The 16,357-nt window shown below is 39.1% G+C and overlaps 1 pseudogene; it reads right to left on the reverse strand.

Moving 5' to 3' along the window:
* Positions 1-1,083: 1,083 nt before the first annotated feature.
* LOC134601602 (ubiquitin carboxyl-terminal hydrolase 38-like) lies at positions 1,084-11,427 on the reverse strand (annotated as a pseudogene).
* Positions 11,428-16,357: the final 4,930 nt, after the last annotated feature.

Raw genomic sequence — 16,357 nt, forward strand, 5'->3', positions numbered from 1 at the left:
AGACGACATTGGTGAGACCAACCCACAGATAGTGGGCAAACATATAGTGCACTATATACTGGACTGTTATTTATCAGGACTTTAGTATTTTGTATTTTTTCCATTTCTCTCATTTTTTGTATTTTGTTTCACATTTTTTCTTTCTCTTTTTTTCATTTTTTTCAAAATTTTTTCATTTTTTTCATTCTTCTCATTATTTCCATTTTTTTACGCTTTTTGAACTATTCATTGCACATAGGAGGATACTGTGTCTAGATAGACATTTGTACATAGTTGGTGTATATAAGATGAATTATGTGTTACTTTGATGAAATACCATTATCTTTATGAATTATTCTTATAAGCTCTTCAATAAATACTATGAAATTAAGCATAGGTTTAATTATTACTTAACATCATTGATTGAGTGCGGTATTCATATTTATGTATGATATTGATTGGAGTTTTTTTGTGGGGTTATACCTCGAATACCGGCACCTAACACTTAATTGAGTGCCAGCACATACTGTTTTTTTATGATCATATAATGTAACTAAATCCCCATTTTTTTTGCCTAGATTAGGTGTTTTTAAAAAAAAAAAAACTTTTACAAACTAATAAAATCTGTCAACATTGAAGTTGCTGTTTCGTGGATAGGAGAGTGCGCTGGATCTTGTGTATTGTTTATTATATATATATATATATATAAAAATAATGAAGAAATGTCATTGTTCTTGATCCTGAGGAAAGTCCAGTACATGGACTGAAAAGTCACTCTTTTTCATGCATCTTCAAAACGTACAAGTTTTCAATTCTTCAAAAGACTGAGTGCTCACCTTTCTTCATATTTTCTACACAACCTACCCTTTGTTTGAAGCACCCTTTCACTTCATTGAGTGCAAGGAACTTAAAATGTTTTTTATAAAAATATATATATATATACACACATATATATATATATATATATATATATATACATACACACACACAGAAAAATTACTACTCAGGATTGTTACAAATAAATGTTATACTTTAACATATTTGAATAATGTTTGTTAATTTTAATGATGACATTCCTAAGCTTTTGGTTTGAAAAATTCCAGTTTAACCTGACTTCACGCGTTTTGATTGCTTCTGTTTCCCACAGCTCTGCTTTTTATAAATTAATATATATGCAGAGTCCTCTGGAGACCGCAGACTGGTGTTTAATACATAGCGTTGGGATGTTAAGGTAACGCTGGTGTCATTAAAGCGAAGCCATTCTTTGGGATTCCACGAGGATTCACTTCTAGACACAGAGGTGGCTGGGGAAGATTTGGAGGAACTCTTCACAGGCTTTACAGACCATAAACTGATGTCCCTGGCATAGCAATAATAATGGCCGCTTTCAGATGTTGCTCCTGAATGCACCACAACAGAATTTAAAACATAAGGCACTTGTCGTTGGGTACAGCGTCGATCGCAACTGATGTCGGCTCAATACCTTTATTCTCACCAGCACCAGAAATATCAGTGTCCAGAGAGAGATAGATCTTTCCACGGGCAACTTCAGTACTGGTGGAATAGACACTGGATTTAATATTTTGCGCTTCACGTGGCGCTCTGGATCATAGGAAAACCCTTAGCAAATTTAGAATGAGGTATTCTGGCTCCTCCGTAATTTGCACGGTCTTCTCTGCTTTCTGGAGGGAAGCACAGTTTCCACACTGATAGCAGTTGTCTCCATCAAGAATTTCTGGTGCTAGGAAATGGCTAAACATGTCGTTGACTGAAAGCTTTTCCTGGTGTTCTTTATTGCCAGTTTCACTGGATGATGTTGGAAATCCCAGTGAAAGGTCTGTAAAAGCTTCTGTCTTCAGGGAAATAAATTGACATGTTTGGCAGAAGATTTTCGTTTTTAGCTTTCCCTCAAACATGTCTTGTATAACAGTTTTTTTATCTTTCACCCAGCTTGTGCTTTGTGATGCCTCCTTAGGTGGAACTTTTGTAGGCAGAGCATCGGCGGTAGTCTCTGAAGATAGAAGCTGTAATCTCTCTTCCTCGTGCAAGCTAACATAAAAAGTAAAAAAAAAAAAAAAAAAAAAAAAACATATATTTAATATGAATCATACCCAACAATAACCTTAAAAAAAGAATTGGTTTTAAAATAATGTATATTTCATTTGGTTGATGCAGTTCTAGCTAAAGGGTATTTTATTACTATTGGCTTACAGAGGAGGGCTGGAGATGGAGGCAGGGGACATTCCTCCCCACCCCAAGTCTTTAGTGTTGAGAGGTTTCTGAGTTGCTCCATCCCCGTACAAAACTAAAAAGATTACGTAACTATATTATTAATTATTATTATTGTAGTCAGAGGTGAATCTATACTTTCAGAGGCCTTAGGCAAAGCTTGAGTTAGAGGCATTATAACATGGGTCAGCAACCTATTTCTGTACAAGGACCAGATGCTATGTCTGTGAATGGATGGACAGCAGCCTTCATCTCTATAGCTAAAATTAAAAGGAAGATAATAGCAGTAGATAATAGTAGATGGCTCCCTAATTTGGTATCCTTATTTGGAATTGCCATGTATGGGAGGGGGTAAATAGGGGTTGTAGTGTGTATGGGGGCAATAGGGGTTGTATTGCATGGTCTGCTTTGAGGAAACAAGCACTCAGACAGCCCTTTTAAAGGCACAGTGCCCTGTGTAACCTACTCTCTTACTTGCCCACTGTTCAGGACATTAGCAGGTTTGCTACTCTAGAGAAACTGTTCCTTTTATAATTTAATACCATGTTTAACATTACAGTATACATTTAGTACTAAGTAAATAATCAGGATATAAGAATTGTTTAATTACCTGTTTAAAAGGAATCGAAGATATTCAGAACTGTCTTCCTGGGAGAAAGAACTAAACCACGGTGGACGAGACGCATTGAAAAATTTCAATGGAGAATATGCTTCTCGCTGATTAGAGAAGAGGGAAAATGCCAATGTTACTTTTAGTGGGGTTGGGAAATGGATATTAACATATAAAGAAGAATCTGTATTTTTCTTGTTTGTTTGGTAGGCAACTCTATTGACTCAATGGAAGAGCTGTTCAAAATGCTGTGACGTGAAATGGGCAAAACGGTAAAAGGGATCAATCACCAGTGGGATGTGCCTACTGTTCCACTAGTGACAATGGTGACTACGTCTTGCACCTTGATAAATCTTACCACTTGTAATACGTTTTTCATATTGTTTGCTATTTAAATCTAATTCTGCATATTAACTAGTGTCTGTATTATGGAAAATTGTTTCATACTTACCGTAATTTTCTTTTCCTGATCATTATTCATGGCAGCATTTACTCATGGGTTAGCTCCTCCCCTCACAGCAGAAAGGACAGGAAATAGAACTCTGAAACTGGTATAAATAGATCCTCCCCCTTCCCATCAGGCAGTCTTTGTAACTAGTTTCACAACTCTTATAGTATATGGGTGGGAACGTAATGCTGCCATGTATAATGATCAGGAAAAGAAAAACTACGGTAAGTATGAAACCATTTTCCATATTCCTGATCATGGCAGCATTTACTCATGGGGAATACCCAAGCAGTATATATCGAGGGAGGGACAGAGTTCAAAAACAGCTAATTGCTATAAAACCATTATTGAGCTTTATAAACCTTAGAAGACTTTAAAAAAGCCAAACAAGTAATCAATAGGATATTGTCATAAAAATCTGCTCAGACAAGTTAATTTACCCTAGAGGCTACAAGGTCAGCAACCACCTGGCATTAAAATGTCTGAAATATCCCAAATAAATATAGAGCCAAATAGGCATTAAGGCCCTGACAGCCTAGTCTAGAGAAGGAACAAGGCTAGACAAACTCTCGTAAGAAATAAGGAACCCATATTGTGATGGATTAAAATAAAAATAAATGTAGAGAACCTCCATGAAAGCCAGGCTAGGTCTAGAAATTATAGATCTATTATGTCAACAAGAAAGGATAATGTCCTTCTCTGATGTAAATTTAAAACCAAATGGATGGCATCAGTAAATCAGAACCTTAACAAAAGGATTAACCTCCAGAGATCATACTGGAACAAGCAGATAATGTTGGATGAGAACAGTCACACCATGCTATTAAACAGGGGGAGAATTACACTGAGAATCCCACTATTTTCTGGATGTATTTATTAAAGACAATTCACATTACGTCCTCTTGCCTAGTGAACTACTTATTATTATTATTATTATTATTATTGCCATTTATATAGCGCCAACAGATTCCGTAGCGCTTTACAATATTTTGAGAGGGGGGGGATGTAACAATAAATAAGACAATTACAAGAAAACTGACAGGAATAATAGTTTGAAGAGGACCCTGCTCAAATGAGCTTACAGTCTATAGGAGGTGGGGTATTAGAAACATTAGGATAGGAAATATCAAGTAGGAGTGAAGCAGAGCTGGAGGAGAGAGCAAAACACTATTCCATAGGGACAGGTATGTAAGGGAGAGATTACTCTGGGAGGCCATACGCTTTCCTGAAGAGATGGGATTTAAGGCCCTTCTTAAATGATTGAAGACTAGGGGAGAGTCTGATGGCAGTAGGCAAGTTATTCCATAGGAGAGGAGCCGCCCGTGAGAAGTCCTGCAAGCGTGAGTTGGCCGTACGGGTGCGAGCAGCGGTCAGGAGGTGGTCGCGGGCAGAGCGGAGGGTACGAGGAGGGGCATACCTCTGGATCAGTGAAGAGATATAAGAGGGGCTGGAATTGTTCAGTGCTTTAAATGTATGGGTTAGCACTTTGAATTGACTCCTATAGGATACAGGGAGCCAATGTAAGGACTGGCAGAGGGGCGAGGTGTGAGAGGACCGACTGGATAGGAAAATCAGTCTAGCTGCAGCATTCATTACAGACTGTAGCGGGGCAGTACGGCTTTTGGGGAGACCAATCAGGAGAGGGTTACAGTAATCCATGCGGGAAATTACTAGAGCATGGACAAGCTCCTTGGTAGCATCTTGCGTAAGAAAGGGGCGGATGCGGGCTATGTTTTTGAGTTGGAACCTACAGGACTTGGCAACAAACTGGATGTGAGACTCAAAGGTGAGACCAGAGTCAAGTATGACGCCAAGACAGCGCGCTTGTAGGGATGGACTTATGTGGATATCACTTACTTGAAGGGATATCACTGACTTACCTGTAGATACAGGAAACAAATCAATATCTGCCTGTCAGAAAGAGGCAGAGCCTAGTAGACAAATAAGAGCCGGTTATAAAAACACTGCAACAATGAATATATACATTGCAAAATCAGACTCACAACAATACACCGTGGATGAATTGATACATTAATGTTCAGTTACAGGAGAGGTATAAACCAATAACATTACTAGGCAAAGGCAAAAAGAATCATATACAGATTAGTTGATGAAAAAATATCGGTATGAACCATAGAATTTGTGGCAACTATTAAAATATAAGTAGTACAGATTATGCCAAACAGTATATTCACATTTATTAGAGACTGTTGTGTAACATGAGTAGGAGATATGCAATAGGCACATCATACATTGTGGCAACAGACATAATAAGCAGGATAGTAGAAGATATTCAGTTATCCTTATGAGAACAAACAACCGCATACTTCCTCTTACCTTATCTGCAGTTAGTGATGAAGTACTTATGGCAGAGCCTATGGTGGTAAGCAGCTTGTTATATCTGCAAGATATCAACACCAAACCAAGCATATAATCCACAAGTATTAAATCAACGCAATGTTAGGAGTGACCATAACTGATACCGATCTAGGTACAGAGACCATGTAAAAACATATCAGTCAAATGTTTGTCATCAACCAGCTGCATTACATTAAATTTTGCAGGATGAATCAACCATTTGAAGTCACAAATTGGTTGCAAATTCCAGATATAAGGACACCTAGAAGAATCCCCATGGATATCAGAAGAGAGGTCCATAATGGAACTACCGGTTCAGGGATTTCCTCTATTGTTCTGGTAGCAGGTGAATTTTACCTGAAATAGTAAACCTAGTAGAATGGTCTGGGGACTGGAAAGACCTTCCAATGTCAATTAAAAATACTTGCAATACACAGCATCAAAGTTACCTGGAGCATATGAGCCTAAAATAATACCTTTTATTGCAGAAAGGAAATTATAATGTCCCCCTTCACAACAGGGGAATCTGTGATAAAATTCTGAACATTAACTCCTTAAGAACCAAAAGCATGCCACCCCTGACATATACTCAAGGGATTGCCAAACTTACAGGTCCCCAAGGAATAAAAGAGAATACTGAATAAAAAGTATAAACCAGACCAGGAGTAGTGAATTTTTCAGAGCAGAAGCTTGCAGAAAAATAAAATGATAGTAAAGTTATGACCAGGTGAAAGAAAAAGCCAATATGAACAGCTTTTAAATCAGGTAAATTCGATTTTAGAAAGAAAAGAAATATAACAGAAAAAAACAGTCAGGTAATTGTTTCAGAGTTACCTACTTATGAGATCAATTAATAGCCCAATTTGTGCTCCTGCAACCAGTATGATCTACTAAGCTGTGCATTAGTAATCAGCATATATCTGAAGGTTAACCCTGCCACCAAACTTGAATAAAAAAAAAAAAAAAACATTCCCTATCTTGATCAGAGAGGAGATGATACCTGGCAATAGAAACACTTCTATGGAATGGTCTCATGTATAAATACATAGGTGTGTGCACACAAAGAAACATTGATTTTGTTAAACATTACCATGCTCCATTTTGGAAATTAGGTCTCATTCTCTCCTAGGAGAGGCACTCAGACAGGTTCAGTAACACCTGCAATCTATCTGAATTGATAAACTGTGTTAATAGCTTATCCTGAAACACCTGTGGGAGAAGGAATCTAATACAAAGCCAAAAGCAGTATGTTTCCTTTTCCACTTCATTTAAAAACTGAAATAGAAAATCCACAGTAAGCAATAGTTACTTACCCAGTACAACAGGGTATTTGTATTTTGCTAGAATGGGCTGTATTACATTAAAGCGCAAAACAGACCTTAGAATATTTGGATATATTAAATCTACCAAGGCTGTGAATAAATTGGGGTTATATATTAATACCAACCTGCATACAGAATATAGGAATCACATACCTTGTGGGTGTTTCTAACAGCACCTTATGTACAGATATATCAGATACATATACTGAGTCTGTTTAAACAGTAATCATACATAGCCAACATCTGCTATATACAGTGACACTGTGCCTGCACCCATATTAAGATTATATGAGTGAAACTGCCTGATGGGAAGGGGGAGGATCTATTTATACCAGTTTCAGAGTTCTATTTCCTGTCCTTTCTGCTGTAAGGGGAGGAGCTAACCCATGAGTAAATGCTGCCATGATTGATCAGGAAATATTATTTTGTGTAACAGGAAAGTTCCATTTTGTGTTCTGTTGTTTTCCTCTGTTACATGGACAGATAGTTATTGTATGTGCCATTTGCCCCCATTGTTTTTCCATTGATAAAAGCATACCTGAGAATAAGCCAAGATCTTGAAAAGCCGTTGCAATTTCTTCATCAGCGAATCGCATCCTTTCAAATTCATGGACAACACTCGTCTCCTAAAGCTGAAAATCAGACCATGATTTATAGACTTTGCACTAAAGGATGCCCGATTAAACAAAGGGTAAAAACTGTATGTTTTCATAGAAGTAGACAAATTAACAGTTTTATATATTAACCCTCACACATAGGTCAGTGTGCTCCTGTTGTATAGTTGTATAATGCTAGAGAAGGACCTGCCAAGAATGGGGTACATTGATGTTGTGGCAGGCTTATGTGAGGTATGATCATATACTGTAACTAAACCCCCATTATTTTTTGCCTAGCGGTGGAGTTTTTAAATAAAACTATTATATGCTGTGAAACTTGAAATTGCTGATTAGTGGATGAGCGAGTACGCTGTATCTTGTATGCTTCAGTTGTATAATCTCCTTCAATTTAAATTAAAGGAACACTAGAGGGTCAGGAACACAAACATGTATTCCTGACCCTATAGTGTTAAAATCACCATTTAGGTGACTTGCCCCTACCCCTTAGAAAGTGGAAAAACTTACCTTTTTTCCAGGTCCGCGCAGGCCTGCCGGTGCTGGCCCTGCCCCGATTCGGAATTGCTGATCTCAGCCAATCCAAAGCTTTCCAGTGGCCATCTGAGGAGTGACCAATGGAGGTGTCCCTAGGCTTTAATGTAAACACTGCCTTTTCTCTGAAAAGACAGTGTTTGCATGAAAATGTCTACATTGAGCTGAAGTTGTTCTGGTGACTATAATCTGACTTTAAGCAGTCAGTAGGTTTTTTTGTAGCCAGCTGAGTAAAGGACTCATGGTCTGCCATACGTACAAAATGCCCCTCAGTGTCATTGTGCTGGATACATTGCATCGGAGAGAGATTATAATGCTCACTGTCTGGGGCAGACTGACCACTTGGGAAGATCAATCATGGGCAGAGGGCCCGAGACAGTCAGGGGTCCGGCTGGACAGCCATGCTCACATAATTCCTCACATATTTCAGCGATAGGTTACGGGGTTCTTGCACCCCATCACACAGTAAATGACCCCCACCTTCTCGGTGAGACCTGGCAGCAATCATTCAGTTCTTGCCAGGTCTTTTCCATGCTCTCCTCTGCGGTGCTTTGTGTGAAGGGAAGAGGCGGAGTCTGGGAATGGGAAGTGATGTCACTTCCTGGCTCTCCTCCTCTCTTGCAGAATCTGCAGAGAGCTCCTGGCCTGTGAGTACTTTGAAAATAGGGTTTAGCAGTCTGACAGAAATAGTACCAGTACGCTCCTTGTAAATATCGTCTACTGCCCTTCCCCTTCCTGCACCCACCTAGGGCTCTATCCCTACCTGTACCCACCTCAGCCCCCCTGCACCCACCACAGTTCCTATGCTCCCTGACCCCACTTCAGAGCCTCTATTTCTTCCTGCACCCACTACAGCCTCTATCGACCTCGCTACTTTTTATCTTGTATTTCACTTGTGTCACTTAGCTATTATGTTTCTTAGGGATTAGTAATAGTTGTACTAATTTATGGGGAGTAGAGACAGGTGCCCTCGAAGGCACGGGGGGGGGGGGGGGGAGGCGGGGGTTTATCTAGATACACCTTGTAATTGCTACTCTCTATAAATATGTTTTCTGATAGTTACAGACTATTTAGTGCATAGTGCCACCTAGAATTTATTAGTCTTATTGAAGTGCTAACCACACTCTGATATACACTGGGGGTTACCACAGAATTTATAATACTATTTCTCCTATACACTTGCAGACATAGCTCCTATTTATGTACATGGTCACTTACAGCACTTTGAGTTTATTGTGAGTTTTTAGTATATTAATTCAATAGCATTTATTTATTTATTATTTTTAGTATTTTGAGATTATAGTTTAGCATTTAGTCTGGAAGGAGACTGGCTACCCTAGAACTTATATTATTCCATATATACACGATACCATTTTCCTAGTTCCCTCAGAGGTACACTCTTTCTTTGTTCTATTACATTTCTCCTTGGGGTTACCCTTGTTACAAATGTACTCTCTCGATTTTTCTGGCTCTTTTTTTTTTTTTTAATTCTTTATTTTGGTGTGCATAGAGAGTACATACACACAGGCATTGCCACAACAGCAGATACCTGCGATTCTAGGTTAATAGACATAGATTTAGACTGCACAATTTTTATGTATATTAGTCATGCTTGGCTCATAGTTAAACGTTGATAGTGAAATGTCGATTATGTCAGTAAGCTGGCAACATAAATCAGATAACTGGCATATAAACTGACATCAAGGGTAAGTATTTTGAAACTATAGTATACACATACATGCTCAGTTTGTAGGTTATGCAAAAATAACTTCAGGTGTCAAAATGGCAGAACATGGTAACCGACTCTAAACAGTGACATTGCATATTAGGGCGCATTTACTAAAGCGTGTGACTACGTCTCCTGGGCTCTCTAGCTTACAATTATACTGCCTAGTTCTAAGGTGGTGCAGATTTAACATTACTTCTCCCTGGGAAGAAACAAAAGTAACCGCAACATGTGAGGTAAGAGTTATGAGTGGCATACATTTGCATCTATGCAGGAGGGATTCAGGAGACCTTATTAGGATACTAAAAGAGAGGGAAACATAATTAAAAGGAAAAAACAAAAAGCAGTAATAAAGCTATAAGTCCAGGCAGGGCAGGCCAGAGTTCAAGAGGAACAAGTCGTGGAAAGCAAATACCGGGTAGTCTTAGTTCGTAGCGTTGCACCTTTATGGGCGATAGCCCCATGTACCATGTGGTATCCTTGTCCCCTCGCTTGTTGTAGCTCGGAGTGGTAAATTAGGGGAGCATGGGTGCGGTGCGGTGCGGTTGTGTCCTAGTTCACCCGATGCCAGCCGTGGGTAGGGCTCTGATCCGCCTTGCACCTGTTTTCATCGGATCGATGGGGTGTCGTGGAAGGCAGTGGAACCTGGCAGGCTTGCTGGTATGAAGCTGTGTCGTTTTCCGACTGGCCTTGCAGGTCTTCCTCAGGTGTGGGATTACAGGATCCTTTCCAGAGGTGGTGTGACCAGGTCTCCTGGGTGTTTGGCGCTGCTTGTGGTGAGTAATCTTCTGCTTTTGCGGTCTATGCGGCGGGTGAGTTCCCTGCCTGGGGGTATGGTGGATGGCATATTGCGTTGCCAGGGTGAGTGTCCCGCCCATGGGAAGTTTTCCCGCCAACCCCAGTGGGCCTCTCTGCATACCTCCTGTGTGGTGGGTGATTGTGTTTCTTGCCTGCAGCTTGTCCCAGAAGGTTTGAAAGATTGCCTCCAGCCTGGAGTCAAAGTAGTCGAGATTTGTTCCATGCATTTGGCTGGGGTTGTGAGATGTCTGTATAGGGGCCTCCGCCATCTTGTGTGGTCTGGGCTCCGCCACGTGTCTGCTTTGCGTGGTATGCAGTGGCGGTCGGGAGGGAGCTGGGCTTCCAGGGCGGACCGGGATAACCCCCACCGGTCCAAAGGGGGGGGGATAGGAGACCCTCAGCGTCGATTGTTGGGTCTGGCCCTGGGGAGAGCGGCCGCCTCCCCCCAGCTCCATCGCCATTAGGCCGCACGCGGCGTGCCGGCTACCCGGTTCCGACGGGCATCTGTGAGGTATCATCTTGTTCAGCGGTGCTCCCCCAGTGTGGGTAGAGCACCCTGGTTGTGCTGTGAGGTCAGTAGCTGTCGATTTTGCCTCGAATTCCGCCCGCTCGGCAGGAGCTCGCGGCATGCACGTCTGTGCAGCTCCGAGGTCAGGCTCCGCCCCCTCTGGCTCTTTTTTTAATCACAGATTGAATCTAATTTAATCACAGATTAGTCGGATTCTCACATAAACATATAAACTCGAAAGGAGAAGTTACTCTTTCGCCATGAACAACGATTGTAAAACGCTGTTCATATAACACGTATTTCCCAGGTTTTTTAGGCCAGTTCTGGTTATTGATCTCCCTGACCGTACGGGGACGTGAGAAACCAAAACACTGGATGAAGCTGTCTGGGAGCTTTGGAAATCTCAGGTTTTATCTCCTCAACAGACTGATTTGGTAACTCCTAAAGAAGAAGAAAAAAATCTTAAAACATTAATCTTAAAATCTTAAAATATTATTTTTATTATTATTGGTATTTATTTTCAATTTGACAATTTTTATTGAGTCAAAGGTAGTTAGTTGGGTACAGCAAAGAAGACGGTGTTTACACTGAAATCAGTGGGACAACAGGAACAAAATAAATTTTCCAATATACTCTGCGGACATTGAACAGTGCACAAAATGTCATACTCGGTAATTGCATGCATCATATTATACCTGAAGAAGGTACCTATTAACTCATACTCTGTTTTACATACTACGTTGCCTGGAGTCATCGGCCTAACATTCCCAAGGATTGGGCATTGACACCTTGTGCATCAGTACCAGTCAATCCATTTATGTTGGGGCATTTTGTTGTCTAGCGGTTCCTTTATGATGACAACGGGCTATTATTGGCATTTATATAGCGCCAACTTATTCCACAGCGCTTTACAATATTATAAAAGGGGGGACATTTTACAATAAATGAGACAATTACAAAATGCTACAGGTAAATATGCTCAAACGAGCTTACAGTCATATATACATGTCTGTATTTTCCTTATGTATTAAAGGGACACTGTAGGCACCCAGGCCACTTCAATAAGTTCAAGTGGTCTGGGTGCTCTGACTCTTTTGCACTTAGGGCTGAAATGTTAAACATTGCAGTTACAGAGAACTGCAATGTTTACATTACAACTCTAAGTCTGCCCTCAGTGGCTGTGTACCAGACAGCCGCTAGAGGGCTTCCGCATTCCAAACGGACTTTTGGTCCGTTAACTGACGCTGGACGTCCTCACGGACCTCCAGCATCAGATTTTTATCGGCGCTGGATTCAGGTTAGTGGCTTAAGGGGGTCCTGAGGGAGGGGGGTACTCCATGAGCCTATAGTGCCAGGAAAACAGGTTTTAAGTCTTTATTCTCGTTTTAATGCAACTATTCAGCGCTGGAGACTATGGTGGCATTCTGAAAATATTCATAATAAATAATGTTTAGTTACCTTTCCATATATTTTTAAGCTAAACCAACAGTTTACAATCATTATTTTAGCCTGAAATATTTGGTTGCATATACACTGCTCAATGCAAACCTTGTCAAAGATCTTAAAATATATATATATATATATATATATATATATATACACATGAATAATCAGCATTACTAAATTAATTATTCTATTGAAAAATAATTTAAATTACTGCTCTGCCCTATTTCGCACTGAAATTGCTATTACACTCACTTTATATGATTTCTTTATTACCTCGTTTAAGTCTATCTTCTCGATTTGATCTGACTGTGCCGCGCTGGTGTCTATGGTAGCATTCTGAAAATATAACAATAATGATCAGTAACCTCTGTATGCATTTGTAGGCAATAACTACCATGTACAGCTTTTATTTTTGCATGACAGATTTGGCTATGTATACACTGCTCAATGTTAACCTTGTCAAAGATCCTAATATATGAATACATGCATAATTATATAATAATAATAATAATTGAGATTACTGCTCTCTATTACACTCACTTTATATGAATTATTTATTACCTCGGTTAAGTCTACCTTCTTGTTTTGATCCAACTGATCAGTGCTGGTGTCTATGGTAGCATTCTGAAAATATTCATAACAATAATGATTGCTTACTTTTGTATGAATTTTTAGGCAATAACTACCGTATACAGTCATTATTTTTGCATGAAAGATTTGGCTACGTATACACTGCTCAATGCAAACCTTGTCAAAGATCCTAATATATGAATACATGCATAATCGGCATTGTTAAATGAACACTATAGTCACCAAAACAACTTTAGCATAAATGAAGCAGTAAAGATCATGCCCATGCAGTTTCAATACTCAATTATCTGCCATTTAGCAGTTTAATCACTTCTGTTTATGCAGCCTTTGCCACATCTCCCCTTGAAGAAAAAAGTTTAATTTTCAACCAGATGTTACTAAAGTTAAAAGTTTGTATCTCCTGCACAACAAATTGAACTTTAATTACATATGGGAGGCTCCTGTAGAGTCTAGCAAGCTATTTACACAGCAGGAGATAATAAATTCTAACTTTAAATCGAATTTGCAATAAAGGAAGTGTAAACATTAGATGACTCTTTACAGGAAGTGTTTAGAAAGGCAGTGTAAGTCACATGCAGGGAGGTGTAACTAGGGCTGTAAAAACAAAGTGATTTAACTCCTAAATGGCAGATAATTGAGCAGTGAGAGTGCAGGAGCATGATCTGTACACAAAAAGCAATTTATTAAGATACAATTGTTTTGGAGACTTAAGTGTCCCTTTAAAAGAATTATTCTATTGAAAAATAGCTTATATTACTGATACCCCTATAGATGACCCCTATTTTGCTTTGAAATTGCCATTACTCTCACTTTATATAAATTATTTTTTACCTTGTTTAAGTGTACTTTCCCGATTTGATCCAACTGTTCAGCGCTGCAGACTACGGTAGCATTCTGAAAATATCCATAATAATAATAATAATAATAATAATGGTCAGTTACTTTTGTTTACAGTCATTATTTTTGCATGAAAGCTTTGGCTACATATACACTGCTCAATGAAAACCGTGTCAAAGATCCTACTATATAACACACATAATCTGCATTGTTAAAGGAATTATTCTGTTGAAAAATAATTTAGATGACTGCACTTCCTTTTCCTCTTTTAAATTGCTATTACGCTCACTTTTATTCAAACACGGGAAGAGTCTCCACGATGCTTCTTTGATCTGCCTCCTGTTAAGTCATTACTGATGACTTGTATCCAATCAGATACTTCTCATCCCATCTCAGCTGCTCAAACTATTGAGGAAACAGTGACCTGAGCATCAGTGTGTGGCTGTGATTGGCTAAGAGTGTCAGCTGACCGCTTTTAGCCTATCATAGAGCCCATTTAGGTGTGTATCGGTATAGCTAGAAGAAAGTGTGTAATGCATACTTAAGAAATACTTGGAGTCCAGAGAGCTAATACAAATACGCTGTGGAAATAAATCTGAAATCAGAAGCCAGATTTCCCCTGTTTGTCTATTTCTGCACCGTGTGGTTAACCTATTTTTTGATTTAGAGCGCTTGTTCTGGAATATATTTTTGGGCTCTGTAATGCATACTTCTCAACATTTCAATTGGACCTAGAAGAAAACTTAGGGGTGTGGCCAAGGCGGGGCTGTTCTGAGAACTTTTGCTTGAACCTACCAATTAAAATGTATTCAACTGGTTTAGAAACACAGACTGGTTTAGAAACACCTTCAGTGTTAAACTGTTCAAAATGGTTTATCACTAAATGGAGGGACGGTGCCAGGGGACTCCACGCATTCTAACCATTTCAATGAGATGGAGTGGTTATAGTACCTACAGTGTCCCTTTAAGCAAGCTGAAGGGGTTTAAGGGTCTGGAGTGTCCCTTTTAGAGCAATTAATGCAGAAGGACAACTAGACTCAGATACTCATTTATTAATTTTACTGAAAGGGACACTCCAATCACTTGGTATTAATCTAACTACTTTACGTAGTCATCTATCTCCCTTTCAAGAACATACTATGTGGAACTGTGTACTGATTAAAAAAAATTGTAATCCTGTTCGTTTGTCCTGCTGTAATTTCTTTTTTTGAAAGTAATATGAATGTTATTCTAAATTCAGTTTGATTTTTGATTTCAATTTCAGTATTTCATGACTTTATATTGAATTGAGTTTTCCTATTTTTCAAAAGTTTAAATGTATAAGACCATTGGACTGTAGCCATTTAATGACAGATATGTTTCGGTTGAGTATCTTCTTGAGAGTAATGCTGAAACCTTCTTACCTCGCTGACCGTTTCTTTGCATGCGCTTTCTTCAGTCTCTTTGCCGCTGTTATCATTAAAGATGGCAGAAATCTCTTGGTTGGAGCTGCTGTTGTGAGTTCTTTTGCGTCTGAAAATCTTTTTCACGCTCAGTTTCTTGAAACAACGAAGGAAACAGAAACAGCAGGAGGCATTTTGTTGTACTGGGCTCTCTTCCCTTTCTGAACGCTTTCCAAGTTTACCTAATTTTTTCTTAATTTTACACAGCCATGATTTGATCCGGTTTTTAGACCTTTTGGCTTCTGTTTGCGTCCATGAGTTTAGGGTCTTAATTTTTGGTTCCTTGATATCATATTACTTTTCAATAAAATGAATTATATAGCAATAAGGACAATTGAAGCGCTGTATACTGAAACTCATCCAGTTCACTAGTAAAGGAGACCACACTGAACCATTAGCTATGAGTTGTTTGTGACATTGTAATATCATTAGAAAATTACCAGATTTTACTAATTACATGACGTAAAGTCATGATTTTATTAAGGACACGGAGGCGAATATTAGGCTTATCTCTTTCTTTCATTCCTCAGCAGCAAAAAAAAGCTAAGGTATTTGTAATATAGAAAAAATTTACTAAATACCCTCACAGGGTTAAACCATTACATCACTATATCCTATCCAATAGGAACAGTCTACATACCATATAGTCCCATGTGACCCCCATCTCTTCCTCTTTCCTGTTGATTCCGAAGCTAATATTTAATAATCGCAATTAACCAATCAACTGAAACATCAGAGAACGTGCAGGTAACCGAAATTCTTGGCGACGGATCCTTCCTAGAGAGAGCCGGTTCTTCGGAACTGATCCTCTCCAACTGTGGAAGATGTCGATGTTGTCATGATGTCATAACTTTCAGGCTAGAGGGGGACAGAGAGAACAAATGGTAAAATAGGTTCTCCCAACTATTTTCATATTAT

This window comes from Pelobates fuscus, chromosome 3, assembly GCF_036172605.1.
Source record: "Pelobates fuscus isolate aPelFus1 chromosome 3, aPelFus1.pri, whole genome shotgun sequence".
In the NCBI taxonomy this organism is placed as follows: Eukaryota; Metazoa; Chordata; class Amphibia; order Anura; family Pelobatidae; genus Pelobates; species Pelobates fuscus.